This window comes from Enhydra lutris, unplaced genomic scaffold (assembly GCF_002288905.1).
Source record: "Enhydra lutris kenyoni isolate GAN:26980312 unplaced genomic scaffold, ASM228890v2 scaffoldscaffold29, whole genome shotgun sequence".
Classification (NCBI taxonomy): Eukaryota; Metazoa; Chordata; class Mammalia; order Carnivora; family Mustelidae; genus Enhydra; species Enhydra lutris.
Genome location: NW_019154113.1, coordinates 2,747,098 through 2,764,850, shown reverse-complemented (window position 1 = coordinate 2,764,850; position 17,753 = coordinate 2,747,098). Strand labels below are relative to the sequence as shown.

The following is a 17,753-nucleotide window of genomic DNA, read 5'->3' as shown; positions in this document are numbered from 1 at the left end:
CAAAGGGCCCAATACAACAAGATCATCTAGAAAAAAAAACTGAAGGAGCGAAGTAAATACTTATTATAAAATCACAGTAATTAAGATATTGTGGTATTGGTGGTACTGGTACAAGGATAGACCAACAGACCTGCAGAGCTGAACAGAGTCACACACACACAATTTGGAATATTGTAGTGTGTTGTGATCACAACACGGAGCATGGGATCTACCTTCCCATACAAAATTGGTTTGGGTGTTGAGATTGGTGATTCAGCAGTTATCAAAAGGGTATGAAGAGATGAATTACTCACAGATTGGTCTTTCTGGGGAGAATATGGCAGGCACAAAAGCCAGTCCAAAAATGTCTTGAGTGGCCATGGTGGTTAGGCCACAGAGGAGTGTGCATACAGAGGCTTAGGATGATGTTGTCTAAACTTCCCACCATAACCACTCAAGATTATATGCCAGCTTTCTTACTAGCTTTCCCACAGGTGGGCAGAAAGAAAAGTAGGAGGTGGGGTTTGAAAGCAGCCAGCAGTCAAACACCAAAAGGCAGAGTCAGACCTTTATTCCACTGGAAGAAAACTGAATCTCGATGTCTACTTCACACCATATGAAAAAATCAACTCCAAGTGGACTTAGATCTAAAGTGAAAGTTCAAACAATAAAGCTTCTAGAAGGAGAAGAATGTTTTCATGTTCTTGGGTATGCATAAATTTCCTAAACAAGGCACAAGAAGAAATTACCTTAAAGGAAATGATTCACAAGCTAGGCTTTCTCTTCACCAAAAGATACCACTAAAAGTGGGAAAGGGAGACGAAGAAAATATATGGAATGCTGGCATCGAACAACGTCATCAGGCACTGAGCGTGCAAAGAAATCCTACAAAGCACAAAGAGAAAGAAAACCCAACAGAGAAACGAGCCAAGGACTCATACAGGAAGGTGAGTCTTTACAAAAGAAGACACCCAGAGGAACTACAAAAATATTTTTTAAAAAACATACTCTACATCATTAGTTTTCAGTGAAATGCAAATTAGAACCACAGGATCCCACTCTGCATCCACCAGAATCAATGTCAAAATGGCAACCCATGGGGATGTGGAACAACTAAAACTCTTACACTTACATGTGGGTGAAATTTATTAAAACCACTTCAGAAAACTGATCGGTAGTGTTCACTAAAATATAAACATACCCATGCCCTATGACCCACCAACTCCACCCCTAAGTAGAGCAACAGAAATGCCATCACCCTTGTGCACCAAACATATAAGAATGTTCCCAGCAGCAATAATGACCAAAAACTGGAAAAGATCCACATTTCCATCAAAAGTAGAGTGGGTAAATTCCGGTATATTTACACAATATACAACTTCATGACAGTGAAAAGCCATCAGCTACTGCCCACTCAACACCAGGCACGATTCTCATTAAGTGAAAGAAGCTACGACAAAAGGGTACAAGCTGTAGAAATTCATTTACTCAAAAATTCAAAAATTAGCAAAAATAGTATTTGGTGATAAGATTCTGGTTACTTTTGGGTAAGTGGGAATACGGCGAGGGGGTAAGGACAGAAGGCGAGGGGGGATTCTTGGTTTCTAGAGATGCTTTCCTTTCTTCATGGGATGATAGTTACACAGATGTATTCACTTTGAAAAAATTCACGGTAATAAACACAGGATTTTTATACTTTCTGTTCATTTAACCAAGTTGAAAAACATATTTGAAAAAAATAATATGGTCTCTATTGCTGGTCCTGCGCACTAGGCAATCAACAGAGGCTCTGACAAGGTGAGTCTCCAGCACCGCCTCCTGCTTTCTGTCAACTTTCTTAGTAAGTCCAAGTGGTCATTATGGGGTGTGGACTGTTATAGGGAAGGAAGAGGAATGCAATTCAGATGAGACTAGAGAAGCCACCATATTATGGGCAGGGGCTCATCTTTTAAGGTTTTCCTTCAGATTCCATTCTGAGCCACCAGTGCCTGATGTCCAGGCAGGTGTAAACACTGTGTAAACACTGCCCTCATTTCTGTGAGTCAGGCTTCCTGGAGCCTTCTCTCTGAGGCCCTGGTGCTCCATAGGGGTAAGGCCCCTGGAGAGGGCACCCAGGCTAGTCTTACTTCTGATAGTCCAGCATCTGGAAGGAAGCTCCAGCCTACTTCCCCTACACACACAGACATACACACACACACCCAGAGACTCACACCCACATACATGCATGCACACTCACACTCACAAACTCACACATTCTCACACAGAGACTCTCACATACACTCGGACACATAATCGGACTCATACACATTCACATACACTTATACTCACTCATATGCACACACATACTCACACAGACTTATACACACAGAGAGAGTCACACTCACATACATGTGCACATAGACTTACACTCATAGACTCACATGCACTCACAGAGACACTCACATATACTCAGACACAGACACATAATCGGACTCATACATACTCACACAGACTTATACTCACATACAAAACATGCACAGACTTCTACACACAGAGAGAGACTCACACTTACAGATTCACACACTCTCAGACACAGACGCATACACACACAGACTCATACACACTCACACACATACATACAGTCACACAAACCTCATATACACTTACATACAGACACATGCTCAACTTGTACGCACTCACACAGAGACTCACTCACATAAACACACAACAGACACACACAGACACATACACTCACCCAAAGACTTATATACACTCTCACACACATTCCATCCTGATGAAAGTACCACAGAGAACAGCTTCCCACCTGGGCCAGGCAGGAGAAGGACAGAGACATGGTCTTGATGACATGTGGAGCTGAGTGACAGGAAAGAGGAGAGACAGAACACCAAGTCCCACAAAGATGGGAAGGCAGGCACTCAGGACCGTGAAGACTAATTGTAGATAGAACCTCCCCATGTGTTAAGTGTCTCTGTGACCAGCCCTGTGCTTTTAATAACATTCACTAATATAGTGCTGCGTTCCTTCTGTTATTCAAAATGCAGTAAGATAAACAGAACATAAAATTTACCATCTAGGCCATTTTTAGGGGTCCGGTTCAGTGGCATTAAGCACATTCACACTGTCATGGGTCCACCACTCCCATCCATCCCCAGAACCCATTTCTCTGGGAAATCTGCCCTCTCTGCATTACACTCCCCCTTCACCCCTCCCCAAGTCCTCTGCTGCATGAGAAAACAAAGAGGCATCAGGTCACAAAGCAACCTTCCCATCAAAGCAGGGCTGGGCTCCGGGGCCATCTGGGTGTCCTCCCCCTGCGGAGGGGCGGTAACCAAGATTGTGGGCACCAAGGGCAGGAGGCAGGCAGGCGCCTCCAAGTCTGCAGGGGAGGGTGAGGAGGGGTGAGCCGAATGCTTCACTCATTGTTGTGCCCCACAGCACCCAGCTCAGCGGCATACTGTCCAGCCTTGCCTAAGACATCGCGCCCAGAAGCCTCTCTTCTCTGTAAGATGGAAATCACCGCATCCGCTTACACAGTTTAAGGAGCTCTGATGAAGCCTGATTCTATGTCTGGCACACCACTGTGCTCAATCACAGGCCGCTCCTGTTGCCTCTGGGTCTGAGGTAGACGGGGAAGGAGTGTGCAGGCAGAAGAAGTGAAACCATCTGCAAGGTACCTTCCATGCAGGGGGCTGCCCGGTGCCAACACAGGACCTCCCAGAGAAAACAGAGGCAGCCTGGTGGCTGCAGAGCCTAAAAGAATCCCTGGGTTCAATAAGCCGCCCACAGAGCAATGAATATGGGCACAGCTAAGGTTGGTGAACTCCAGCTTACACCCCATCCCATCCCCACAGAAGCCTGAGGAAGGGAAGGAAGCTATGATTTATCTCAAAGCTAATCGCTCGCCAGAGCTGATGGATTTTCTGACATGAAGTCTCACTGTGTCGCGCGCAGGAGCTGATTTTCCTTGGCAACGGACAAGTCTCTCGGCCTGGAACAACATCCCAGAGCTCTTGTCACACTACGTCCCCACGTCGCTACCGGACCCGAAGTCAAGACTGTCAAGGCCGGGTATAGACAAAAAAGCCAGACAAACACCCTGACAAGTGTCGTTTTCCTCAGGCAGGACCTGCGGAGGCCACACAGATAGTCCACATTTTCGGGTCTCAAAATGGTGGTGGAGGTCGGTTGTCTTTGGGAACTGCTTTCAGAAGCCGGATGAGTCAAATCCAGCCTCCCAAAGTATATTTGCCACTATTGGAGACATTTGTTCAAAGACGAACGCAGGTGCTTACCATACATCCATTGTGGTGACTCCTTTCTGCTCCTCACAGACTTGACTCCCACCTCCCAAAGAGAACAGAGGTCATGGCCAGAAAGGCCTCAGAGTCTTCTCCTCCATTAGCTCCCTCCAGAAAGCAGCTATTTTCATGGGCACCCAGGCTCCATTCTCCCTCCTCGCTTGTCTGTTATATGCTGCATCTGTTCTCTCCTGATCCGTGAAATGCACTCAACAATTTTCCATCTCCACAGAAAAATACCTTGCTCCCTTCCGTGCCCACCCCTTTCCCTTCTCCCCTCCTTTGTCCGTGTTCATGCAAAAGAAAAATCCACAGCCAATTTCTCCATTTTTTAAAAATCCTTGTGGTCCAGCGACTCCCACCTCATCACTGAAAATCCTCAACACCCTTCCCTCCTGGTTCCCACCCACTTTTCCGCCATTCTTCTCAGGCTCCTCACTCCCCTCTGCAGTCCTCCACTCCTCATGGAGGTCACCCCCACCCGTGGCCTCAGCCAGCCTGGCTAAGGGCAGGACTCCTCAGCCTCACCCCCACCCCCTCAAAAGCTCTGTGGCCCTCCCTGAAGTAGTAATTCAACCATTCTTTTTCCACCTCAAATATGGTCTTCTTTCCCTCTGAATTCCCACCTCTTGCTCCCACCACATGGCTCTGCCAGCTCTTCCTCCACACCCTACCAGCCTTTCCTCAAAATACCTCATCTCTCCTCAGGAACCATATGAGGAGCCTCTAGCACCCGAGCCTTCGCCCTTCCCCTTGCCTTCCACAGACACCTATGTGTCAGCCCTCTGGAGAAGTCCTGTCAGAGTTCTCTGTGGCCATCTGAACAGGACAGTCTGGCCTCTGCTACCTCATCCTTTGGCTCCTCTGTCAAGCCAGTCAAACTGCTGTTGGCCCTTGAACAACATGGGTTTGAACTGAATGGGTCCATTTATGTGTAGACTTTTTTTCAATAAATACAGTACAGTACTGTTAATGTACTTTCCATTCTTTATGATTTTCCTAATAACATTTTCTTTTCTCTAGCCTTTTTATTGTAAGAATACAGTACATAGTACATATACAGAATATGCATTAATCAACTATTTATGTTACCAGTAAGACTTCTAGTCAACAGTAGGCTACTAATAGGTAAATTTTTGGAGAGTCAAAAGTTATACACAGATTTTCAACCACACGGTGCAGGTGGGGGTCAGAGAAAATGAACACTCTCAAATCTCCTATAAACACCTTGCCAGGGCATGAGTGGTGCTTCCTCCCTGACCCCTGAGACCAGGGTATGGCCAATGACATGGCCTTCCTCATAAGTGAGGGTCTCTGCCAAGGCTGCTAACAACCACAGGAGCCCTTCCACAGCCCAGGAGCCAAGCCAGGCACTTCTAATTGCTAACTTTCACCTTGACAGCCACCTTGAAGGACTAGTGGGCCACCACCATATTTCCCTGCAGACTGACCAAAGGACATTAAGTGAGTTGTCCAAGAAAGGAGGTGAATCTCTGGTGGTTCCAGACTCTATGAAAGCAACACTCGTGGCACCCTGCTCAGCCACAATAGAGGAGACCCCCGCAGGGCTCCTCTGGAAGACTTAGGGAACCATTCCATAAACATAGATATTGTTTTTCAACCAGTCCAAGCACAAGCTATGGTATAAAAATTGTTCTGACTTCAACTAGCACTTCCTTGTGTATCTAGAAACACCTGTGGTCCAAATCAGTTTGGAAAATGATGAGTTAAGCAGAATTAAGTAAGCTCTTTGCTTGCAGGACTTCAAAAGGCTTTATGATGGCGCTCTGGGACTCTCCAAGAGGGGGCAGTACACACAGCGCGTCCCCAGCCTGATCTGAATGCAGATTACTATTTTCAGGAACATTCAGGGGAGTCCACAGAACACAGTTTGAGAACGCCAGCTTACATACTCATGTAATTATAATTGGAACTGGGTCTAATTAATTAGATCTGAATGTCATTAATAAAAAGTTACATACAGTAATGGCTAACTTCCTTCAATTTAATCACACTAATTATGTTGGGCTCAACCTAGCAGCAGCTCATCCTGCTATTTTCTTAACACATTTTTCATCTTTTAAAAAAGGTGTTGATGAAATTTTTTCTCTCTTAACGTGTAACTTAAAAAAAAAAAAAAGTTAGGTGTCAGAGCAGGCATTTTCAAGTATTTGAAAACACACATACCAAGCCTGAAAGCAAATAATGACCAGCTCCAGACCCTCCCTTTGCCTCCTCCAGGGAGGTACACCAACAATATTGGGGAGCTATTACAGGCCATGTGCTCTCCACCCGTGATGTGGTTCATTCTCACAACCACCCCCGAAAACCATGGGTACAGTTAGGACAAGGAGCTTCTGGAAGTTTACGAAACTAGAGCTATATGATGATCACAGCCTTCCACAACATCTACTACCCACTAGGCACTGGGCAGGACATCGTGAAGGATGCAGAACAAGCGGGCTTGCAAGTCCACAGAGAGATCAGCAGCACAGCTGGAAAGCACAGAGCAGGCGCATATGGGGCTTCAATGTCCAACGAAGACCCCAAAGCAGGTGGCCCATAAGCCTTGTCTGTCAAGATGGGGAGAAGCACACAGAAGAGCAATTGGCCACACAGAGCCAAAAAAAGGACCCATGGATACACTTCTGTTGAAACAACAGGGCAGACCAGTGTACAAACCCTGCCTCGTTCAGCCAAGATACAGAAAAATCCCAAATGTCCATCAACAGATGAACAGATAAAGAAAATGAGGTATATATGCACAAGGAAATAGTATTCAGCCTTTAAAATGAAGGAAATTCTGCCATTTGCAACACCACAGATGGACATGGAGGACATTATGCTACGTGAAGTAAGCCCATCACAGAAGGACAAATACTGCGTGATTCCTCTTATATCTGAAGTCCTCAAAGGAACAGAAGTAGACGTAGAATGGTGGCTGCCAGGGGCTGAGGGGAGGGGGGAGTGCGGAGCTGCTGAATGGGTGGGAAGTCTCCATTAGGCAAGATGACTAAGTTCTAGAGAACCTCTGCGAACTGTAATGCCTACAGTTATAGTACAGGACTGTACTTCAGAAAATGTTTAAGAAGGCAGATCTCAGGTTAGGTGCTCTTACTGCAAAATAAACAAAAAACAAAGGGGCACAAGGGAGCTTCTGGAGGTGATGCATAAGTTCATTACCTGAATCGTGGTGATAGTAACATGAATGTACGCCTATGTCTAAACTCAACAAACTGTGTACACGATGTGGTTTTTTTGCTTACTGGTTTTACCTCAATAAAGCTGGGAAGAAAAAAAGAAGTCTTAACCATTTCAATGACACGAATGCAGAACCATCTATAAAAAGGTGAGCCTAGGAAGCCAGTAACTCCAGTTGAGTTAGAGGATTAGCTAGTAAGTAGGAGCAGGATCACCCTTGCCAGAGGGACACACAACACAAGAGCAGAGAGGTTTGTGTGGGCACAGAGCGAGGTGGGTCACAGACCCTCTTCTTTATCAGTTTTTTCAAGTACACAGGAGCAAGCGTAGGCAGTAACTTAACATCCATGGATACACCCTTCGGGCTTCCCCATCATTATCATCCCACCTCCTTCTTCTTCATATTATTTGCTCATTTTTAAAATTACATTGTCTCTTTTCTAATGGATTTGAAAGAGTTCCTTATACAGACAGAATGCTAATCCCGTATAGTAAAGTTATCTCAGATATTTACTTCAGGTAATACTTCCCTTTTAACGTTGCATAGTGTGTCTGCTCTTAAAGAAGTTGCTAATATTGGTGTTTAGTTAATCAGCCTTTTCTGTACCTCTGTGTGGGTGCCTTACCTTGTCCTACCTCAAGGGCATACAGAAAATCTCTTCTATACATTTTACTATCTTGTCCTTCGTTGTCATTAATTCTGTTGGCATTTACTTGTGTGTATGATGTGAGGTAGGGATCTCATTTTCTCTCTTCCCATGTGGACAACCATTCGTCCTCCATCATTCCCCACTGGATCAATAACACATCTCTGCCACCTCCCATGTCCTGCATGTGCGAGTTTATTAGGCTCACTATCCTGTCCCACCCATCCCTCTGTCCTCCCTACACAAATACCACAAATACCACCCTACACAAATAACATCCATCAGGAATCTCATTGTCTCACCCTTATGCCAGCTTCCCCTTAACATTCCAGCATTGTGTTTTCTTTTAAGGTCTAGTAGCTGGGAATTTCACTGCCTTCTTTGGATCTTATACTTTAGGATGACTCTTGGTCAGATTTTACATAGCACTTTTCCGTGTAAGAGCATGCTGACATATCAGGGAGCCATTTCCATGAACGCAATGTCTTCTAACTTAACATATTTTCTGAGACGTCCCATGATTTAAACATAGCTTATTAATTCTCCCACCATTTCTTCAGGAAATCACTAAATTTATATATAGTTGGCCCTTGAACAACATGGGAGACCACTCACATGCGTAGTTTTTAAAAAATACATATACCACAGTGCTGTAAACGTACTTTCTCTTCCTTATGATTTTCTTAGTAACATTTTCTTTTATCTAGCTTATAATAAGGATATAGTATATAGCACATATAACATAAAAAATATCTGTTAATCGAATGTTTCAGTTATCACAAAGGCTTCCAGTCACCAGTAGGGGATTCATAGTGAAGTTTCTGTAGAATCAAATTTCCACCTATGTGAGGGTCAGTACCCCTAACCTCCCATTGTTCAAGGGTCGACTGTAATTCCAAGTCACACATCCTGTAGGATTGATACCATACAATAGTGAGGCGAAGGATTTAATTCTCCTGGGGTGGGGGGAATAGAACACAGTCCCAAACTTTTCCCGAGGGTGGAAGCATACTCCCCAAGTTCTTCTATGAGGAAATGCCAGGCACAGACTCTGGGTATTGGTATTCTGATGTTACAGAATAGTTCTTTTGCAGTAGAAAAAATAAATTAATAAACCCGGGTCTCTTCTCTCTGCAGCTCTCCTCACACAGATCCATTCTAGCATAATTGACATTTAAAAATATCCATCTCATTGCCACTTTTCTCTCACAGAAGAAATATGCTCTTCTGCAGGGAAGCTGGTGAGAATTATGATGAGTACATTCACTTAAACGGCAGTCCCATTACACCGTAGACGGGTGAGCGCAACCGGAAAGAGAGTGAGACGGCTTGCCTACTGCAGCTGATTTTGATACTCTAATAGTATTTCAGGATACATAAAGATCCCACTAGGTCTTTTCTGGGCTCAGAGGAAAAAAATACCTTATACCTTAGAGGCACAACACAGAATTGCCCCGTGGCTCCATCAGAAAGCCACGACAATGCCAATTTCATTTAGATAAACTTCAAGAAGCCAATTTCACGGTGGACAGCTCCTAGAGGACCTACGGACTGCACCAGCCCTTTGACTGGGGGCTCCCAGAAGATGGGAATTTCACTGCAGTTGTGAGACCCCTTCCCCATAAGAACCTCCCTCTTTACAAGCTATCCTTACTGCTGGTTACCCACGAAATCTCCTCCCTTCCCAGAATCCCCCCAAACTCTTCAGCATTGTCACAGCTGAAGGCAGGTGACGCACCTCCTCTATTTGAGGCCGACGAATGTTTACGAGTCTAAAATTAAACAGGATGGAAAAGGCCTCGTTGAGGGCACCGAAGTAAATTCATGAACTTTAAAGACCAACAGCCGAGGACAAGTTCAGAAAACTGCTCCTTTATTCCTATGCCCAAACACATTAACAGTCAAGCAACTCCACTGACATTTCACCCTCTGCTTCCTTGGAGAGGGGCTGATTGTTCCAACTCTTAAATGTCTTAGGAATGCGTCCTCTTCCCTACCCGTAAACCCACTGCAGAATGCATCCAGGACATCTGTGACAAGAACACCCCCCAGTACGATGGCAGGTGAATTCCTGCCCATGCACAGCAGCGTGCTCATGGGCGGGGACCTACAGGTAGGACAGAGGCTGCTTTAGAAATTGAGATCAATGCATTTGCATCGACTTACCAAAGAAGCCTCTTGCAGGAAGCCCAAACAGCAGTCCCAACTACTTCTGGGACCCCTCTGCCACCCCAGAGGCAAGACAGCGGTTTGAGACCCAGGTTTTGACGCTCTGGTATCCCAACCCTGCCCCTGCTAGTCTTCATCTTTACCCTCAGAATTGGCACAGAGCTTCCCCACTGGGAAACCCCAAATCTTCCTTTCCTTTGGAAGTCCCCAAGCCACTTTCCTATCTGTGATGCTCTGGACTGCTGACTCCCAGAGCAGGCCTAGCCAAGGCCAGCAGCACTCCCTCCCACAAACGCATATACCCAGGGAATCCATCAGAAGCTCAGATCTGCTCTGGCATGGAGACACAGAGACCACTCCTGGCCCGGCTTCCTCACCTCCAACAAGAGTCTACCCTCCACGCCATTCTCCAAACATACCCCATCTCCTAACACCAGTGACCCCACAACCAAGCCAATGGGGCTCTTTAGCCCAGGAGAAAGAGCACCTACTCATTTTCAATCAGAACACGCCTCCTGCAAGCGTCCCTCATCGCAGACACTCAGGGGACACCTGGGCTACAAAGACCCATGCAGATCTGCTGCTGTAGGTCCTACTCACAAGAGCAAGCTGAGTGCCTACCGTGGGCCAGTTCGATCAGGACTGCAATCTAGCTTCCCCCGGGGGGCAACAGCAACACCGGCTGTCCCTCCTCCCTGAGCAGCTTCGGAGGGTTCTTTCTGATCCAAGTTAAATTCTTCCTCTCAGTGTCCTGGTATCTCACGGGGGTGCACTTCTAGTTAGGCTCAAAACATTCCCCCAGTTTAATACTGCAAGGTGGGTTGTGCACGGCATTTATTGTTGGTGATATCTAGCTACTTTTGGTATAAATCGGAATCAAGGTAGGAGTTACACAAACAAGTGCCTGAATCCGGTGAGGACTACGGTTTTCACAAGCACTAGTATAGAGAGGAGGGCACGTACGGGAGAGGGGGATGTTGCCATTGTCTTGGGGGTGGCGGCGGGGAAAGGTGCCCGTTCCAGGCAACATCAGTGCCCGCAGACAGCCCCGTGCTCACGGGTTCCTTGGCTGAGAATCAAGTCCCAGCCTCAGGCCCCCTGTGGGCAGACGAGCGCTGAATTACACATCCACAGCTTCCCAGAAAATAAGGAACTGTGGCAAATGCCCAGTTCCACCTGAAAGGTCACGTCCCTCGAGTAAAACAATTCCATTTCACACATGTCCGAAGCAAAACCTCACTCCATGCAAGGTAAGATTTCTTACCGAAAACAAGTGGTTTCGTAATGTCCCCCCAAACCTTCTGGTGACGAAATCTTTCTGGAATAAAACAGAAGGAAAGAGAAGAAATTACTTGGGTTTCCGGAAACACATGGGTGTTCATACAGAGCCCTTTCAAATACAGACATCTGAAGGAGTGAGAGGTTTTGAATTACCTGGAAAAGTGAACCAATTATAATTCTAATGAGATGATCACAAATTACCAGAAACAAATAATTAAAATGTTTCTTTAGCCATTCCTCACATAATGATTGCCTTAAGAGTGTGGTGTTGGGCAAATAAAGCCATGGCTTGTGTATCCCTCCGGAAGGAGAGACTCTCCGCATTTTAATGAAGCTCCTCAAAGCCCTCATGAATATGTATTTCCCCACAACAAAGCTTGACCCCACCAGTGTGCAGAGCCGGTATTCTGGGACACTTTCAGAAGGAGGTGGGTGTGCTTGTGGGAGCTGGAGGGGGGTGAAGAGAGATTAAAGCAAAGAGAAAGAAAACCGGGCCACCGTGCATTTCCTCTGCCCAAGTTCACCGTTCTCACCCTTCCTCTTGGGCAAGGGGGCTTCACAAAGAGAACAGAAAAGAGGCCATCAGGCTTCGTACTCCACTTGGACAGCAAAAGCTTTGCAGATGAAAAGTGAAGAGGAAGTCCCTTATATTCTATGTTCCAGGGCTCAAGGTGAGACCCTGGGTTAGATCAGGAATTCGAGGTGGGGCAGCCGATGGCCAGAGAGCGGGAAGCCTGGGGTGGTGAAGAGGAGGGGGATTTATTGGTCTTAAACATCACATCCAAATTCCTCTTTTTCCCCAATATAAAACAGTATGTTAACTATAGAATTTAAATTTAAAAAAAAATTCCTTTCTCCCTCCAATTTGGCCAAAGACACAAGGCATTATAAAGGAATGTCTTTGTTCTTTTCAGAACCACACCAATGGCGGCCTCCTCCCAGGGGCCTCAGCTACTGGGAACAGAAGGTCTAAGAGCATTTCATGAATAGCTGTGCTGGTTGGACAGTTCATTTTCAGTCTGGTCCTGGGGTCTGAAATCACAGGGAATGACATCATTCTTGGGGGGAAGGTAATATGGTCTTGCTATTGGCACAGGCAGACAAAGGTTTCTACTTTATCACACAGGTCTCTCCTGAACCCAGTGTTGACACTTTTTTTTAACGAAACCTGACAGTCGCTCTCATTTCCCTAGATAGACATTGCTAACAGTGGGTTTTAATCAGGGAATTTGGGGGAGTTTCCTGCCACCCCAAACTGGCCCGCTACAGACACCTCTAGTCCAGATAATTAAAAAAAGATTGGGGGGAAAAAAAAAAAAGATTGGCTCTCCCTTAGAAGGTTGAAGATGCTTCCATCCTGACCAAGCCTTTTGTATATGTGTAATCTGCTTGCCTCTGCTCAGGGGCAAACTGACATCCATCCACATAGCTGTTCAATTTCTTCCAAAGGTGCGGTGCTTCTGTTGCCTTTCCAATCCCTTTACACCACTGGCCCCAGTTTTATCACATGTAAAGCATGGACAAGAAGATCATTCTCAAAGTTGGTTGGGAAGGTGAATGCCACAAGGCCTCCAAAACACTGCCTGGGAACTCACTAGCATCAAACAGTATTTCCTTCTTTATCCCCAAATTTTATCCCCAAACCCCACCATCCCAGGACCTCCAAAAAGAAGTGATGTCAGGGTCGGCACACACCCTAAATGCTATGTCCAGAGGCAAGAACCCCTCCCTGGTGGTCCTAAGACAGGGCCTCGATTCCTTACTCTTATGAACTCAAGCAGGTTAGTGAGAAGGACCTCTGTCCTCTCCCAGAATCCCCTACTCCAGCTCTGGGCAATTTTGACCAAGGGGGCTGCAGGGAAGAGCCCAGAAGCCTTGGACTGCCAGCATAGGCTAGAATTCTCCCCACTTGTCCCCTGTGTTCTCCCCTCCTCTCTCAGGTCCACAGCCACCCGCATCACCCAGAGCCACGGTGGGCCCAAGGAAATGACCACGTGCCCACAGATCTAGCTTCTCCCACTTCCTCCCAAACCAGAAGCACCCGAGGGAAACTCAGAGCTAGTCTACAGGCTCAGCTGGGCTTCCCCGCCCTGGAGGGGAGGCCTGCCCTGTTGCTCCATCTGGAGGAAGGAGCCACAGCTCTTCTTCTCCCTGCCCTCAGTCTGCGAGTCTCTTGAAAGGACAAGAGTCTCATTCATCTGTAGCCTGAGTGTCCCTAACATGCCCCGTACAGATTCCCCACAGAGGCACAGAATCGTCACGCTGCCTTGGGAGAAAGGGCAGAGCTCTGCACTTTACATAATGCTTTTCCATAGGAGGAAACGGGCCCACATCTTAACTCAATTTAGAATCGGTTTTTAAGTGTCTATTTATAGGCAGCACACAAGTACCCCTCGTGGATGGTGAAGGAATCAGGGCTCCGGGCTCTGGTCCACCACTACTCATTAGCATTCTTTTCATGTTTGTCTTCTCTAATTTCCCCAGCAGCATTTTAACTCAATAGCAAGGTCACCTACCACTTAGACCCAGCACCACTTTCCATTTCCTCCAAAGAAAAATATGAATTTTCTTGGCCATGCAGCAGTGCCCTCTCTCCGCCCTCTCGGGGCCCCTCACTCGCGTTGGCAAAAGCAGGGTTGTGTTATTTTTGGTGAACTGTGCCTCTGGACAGACAGTTCACCTTCAAAAAAACCAACAAAGTCATGGAGCACAGAGACCTGGGAAGGCCCCTGGGGGTCAGCTGGTTCTTGTTGGCCCTGAGTCCCCCAACCTAGCCACGGACATCCAGGGAGGGCCCGCTCCCGTTCCAGCAGCTCGAACGAACACAGAATCACCTATACTTTGGAACAACCAGACTTCTCTTCTCAGCCAGGTATGGCCTGGCTGTTCCTATTTCTGCCACACACATGTCCCCCTCCTCTTTCTGCCCTCTCTGGAGGCATCGAGGGCCAGGTCACTTCCCCTGTTTCTCATGGCCACTTGTGACAGAAATCCCAGCACCTGCTCTTCTGGTAACACACAGCCCTTTTTGGTTTTTTGTTTTTAAAGATTTTTATTTATTTGACACAGAGAGACACAGCGAGAGAGGGAACAGAAGCAGGGGGAGTGGCAGAGGGAGAAGCAGGGCTCCGGCAGAACAGGGAGCCTGATGCGGGGCTCGATTCCAGGACCCTGGGATCATGACCTGAGCCGAAGGCAGACACTTAATGACTGAGCCACCCCGGCACCCCTACACAGCCCTTTTTGGAATAACCTCCTCGTCCTTACCAAGCCCCAGGATTGGTACACAATGAAGTAGACAAGTGTCCCCATAAGACTTAAACCCTCTGCTTTCCAAGTTGCTGGCCCACCCACAAGTTATCTGGGGAAGAAGGAGGGTAGCTTGTCCTGTATTGCAGCTTCCCAGGGGAGGCGGGAAATACAGAGCCCCAGGAGCCTGGAAGATTCCACGAAGGCTCCTTCTGCCAGCATGTTGAGGACTGGATTCCCCGGAGTCCGGAGAGCTCCCCTCCCCCACTGCCTTTGGAACCAGTACAGAAGGGAGGGCAGGCCCTCGCGGGGGCACTGAATCCACAGCAGAATTCAGGCCCAGAGAATCCTGCCAGGGAACAGCCCTCCAGCTGCCTGACTTGAAACACCACACGGTTCAGCTCGCTTACGACTGTTGTTGCCGCGGCGTCGGTATCTGGTGTCAGGATTAATTAACTCTCCCGCATGATGCCCACTGCAACTGCCATTGTAGATTCTCTGTTATTCGACATGCACATTTCTGGCAAATCAGTTGGAGCTCTGCTCACACAGGGCCTTTGAAAGGCCGCCTTTCCAGACACTTGGGAGGTAAACAGAAATCCTAAACATGGCTTCAAGTGGACGGTTCATAAATTTGCTGCTTCCCTTTGGTATTAGGTCAGGGGACACGTTGGGAGGCCCCAACTCCAAGAGCCATCCTCGGGGCCCCATTAGCGGCCCACATGATTGAGGAGGGGGCCCCCGAGACAGGAAACCCCAGAGGTGAAGAGAACCTACATGGGCTCTGAGAGAGCAGCTCAAGCAAGCCTCCACCCAGACCGCGAGAGGGGGACCCTGCAGCACGGACGGTGCGGTGCCAGGGGACGTGGGGGTCACAACCAGAATTTATAAGCATTTTCTTGGCAAAGTGAATGCAACACTTGCAGTTCGATGGGCTCCCAGCCCTGCAAGCTGTCCTGGGAGGAAGCCTGGCACAGAGGTGGACAGAGATGGACGCGACCAGAGCCCAGGCAGGAAGTCTGCCTGGAGGCCAGAAGGCTGATCTCACAGCCTTACAAAGTGGCCGGGGACCTGCACAGCGGGAAGCACGTTTCCTTGAACCAAAGAGGCAGCCCTGTGCTTTATAAGAGGCTGGGCCCTGGGCACGGGGGTTTGGGGCTGCAACTGGATTGTAGAATAAGTAGAAGAATTTGATGAGCCATAATGACCCAGATTCAGTGAAATGCTTGCTGATGAAAGGCTCTGGCCACACTGAGCAGAGGGTCTGGGGACAGGGCTGGGAAGGGTCTGCGCAGAGAACAGTGGCCAGAATGATGGGGGAACAGTCAGGATGCATCAAAGGCAGGGCCCATGAGTGGCACCCTGCAGCCAGCTCGGGTGTGGTTCTTTCTAGGACCAGCCCGGTGGCTACAGCCCACACTGAAAGCCAGGAGCTCATGGGATTGTCAGTACCTCTGCATGATGTAGAGCTTGGAACAGGAGTTCACACTCCTGTGGCCTTCATGGGCCAGCCCGGGGGGCATGGGGCTCATCTGCACTGGGCTGTCTCCCAGAGGGGAACGGGCAGTTGACAGAGGTCAGCATCTGGCAGAGAAGCTGCTGCATGAAGAGAATTCCTGGGAGCCAGTACTACAGCTCCGCCAAGCTGCCCCAGGGGGATGGAGCATGAACTAGCCCAGTGTCCCCACAGGTGTGGCTGGAACCACAAGGGAGGATTTTGTGGGTGTGTGAATGTTCCCCAAGTTTACTGTGGGTCTGCTGCTTCCTGATGGGAAGGACTCACCAGGACAGTGCTCAGTTAGGCACAGCAGGATCATTCCAAGAGAAAGTAAGAGGGCCCTTAGGAACCACTTCAAATACTGGCCACAGACCAATTGTAGTAGGGAAACAGGGGCTGGGCTCAGAAAGGGGGCCCAGGTCTTCAGAGCCAGATAAACAGAAAGGCTGCAGCTCAGGTTATGGTGGGAAGGGGGCTGGGGGAGCAGTGATGGGAAAGCTGGGGAATCTTCCAGCTTGAGTGGACACCAATGGGCTCTTTACAAGTAAAAATCTCAAAATTCTCGATAACTCAGTCCCCTAGCTAGCTGCAAGTGGAGTCTTCAAATGTTAATAACTCTATTTATAAACACCAGTATGTATTACTTTTCTCCTCCTGGGAAGAAAGCTGCATCTTTAGAATAAAGAGCTCAAACCTTGAAATTCTCATGTGAACAAACGTTTTGGGAACACACTGGATTTTAAAAATCCGTCTTCAATGGTCTCAAAGTTTCAAAAACAATGGTCTCGTTTGAGAAAGGGACTTCTTTTTTTTTTTAAGATTTTATTTATTTATTTGACAGACAGAGATCACAAGTAGGCAGAGAGGCAGGCGGGGGGGGGGGGGAAGCAGGCTCCCCGCTGAGCAGAGAGCCCAATGCAGGGCTCGATCCCAGAACCCTGGGATCATGACCTGAGTCGAAGGCAGAGGCTTTAACCGACTGAGCCACCCAGGCGCCCCTGAGAAGGGGACTTCTACAAAGGCTATTAACATACATCATTATTAAGAGAAGCACACAAATTGTGACTGGTGGCATGGTCAAAACTCCCCATTCTTGGAAGCTGATCTTTCCAAGTGTGGAAGTGACCGGCCAAGGAGGACGTGTCACATTCTCCCACCAGACTCCTTGGTTGGGGAAGATCCTCATTCCTGGCTCCAGACTCTGAGGCAGACACTCTCTATCCACAATTAGTTTCCTGAATGGGGACTTTCCTTCCATAGGGCCTGTGAAGCCACACCGACAGCAGATTTGGGGGTAGAGACACGGATCATCTCGATCCATTTCAAAAACTAAAAATTTGCTCTAAACCCAACTGGCTCTAACATCCAATATCGTCAACTTACTTTTTCTGCATTTGCTTTTATGTAAAATCCTCTGAGGCCCTACCAAAC

General features: G+C 47.7%; 1 protein-coding gene across 1 annotated transcript in view; it reads right to left on the bottom strand.

Moving 5' to 3' along the window:
- The window catches only part of LOC111152635 (amyloid beta precursor protein binding family A member 2), a 193,886-nt gene that overhangs the window by 113,464 nt on the left and 62,669 nt on the right, over positions 1-17,753 (bottom strand). The window contains exon 2 of the mRNA XM_022511172.1: positions 11,559-11,612. The gene's annotated coding sequence lies outside the window, so the exon portion shown is untranslated. The remainder of the gene's footprint in view (positions 1-11,558; positions 11,613-17,753) is intronic.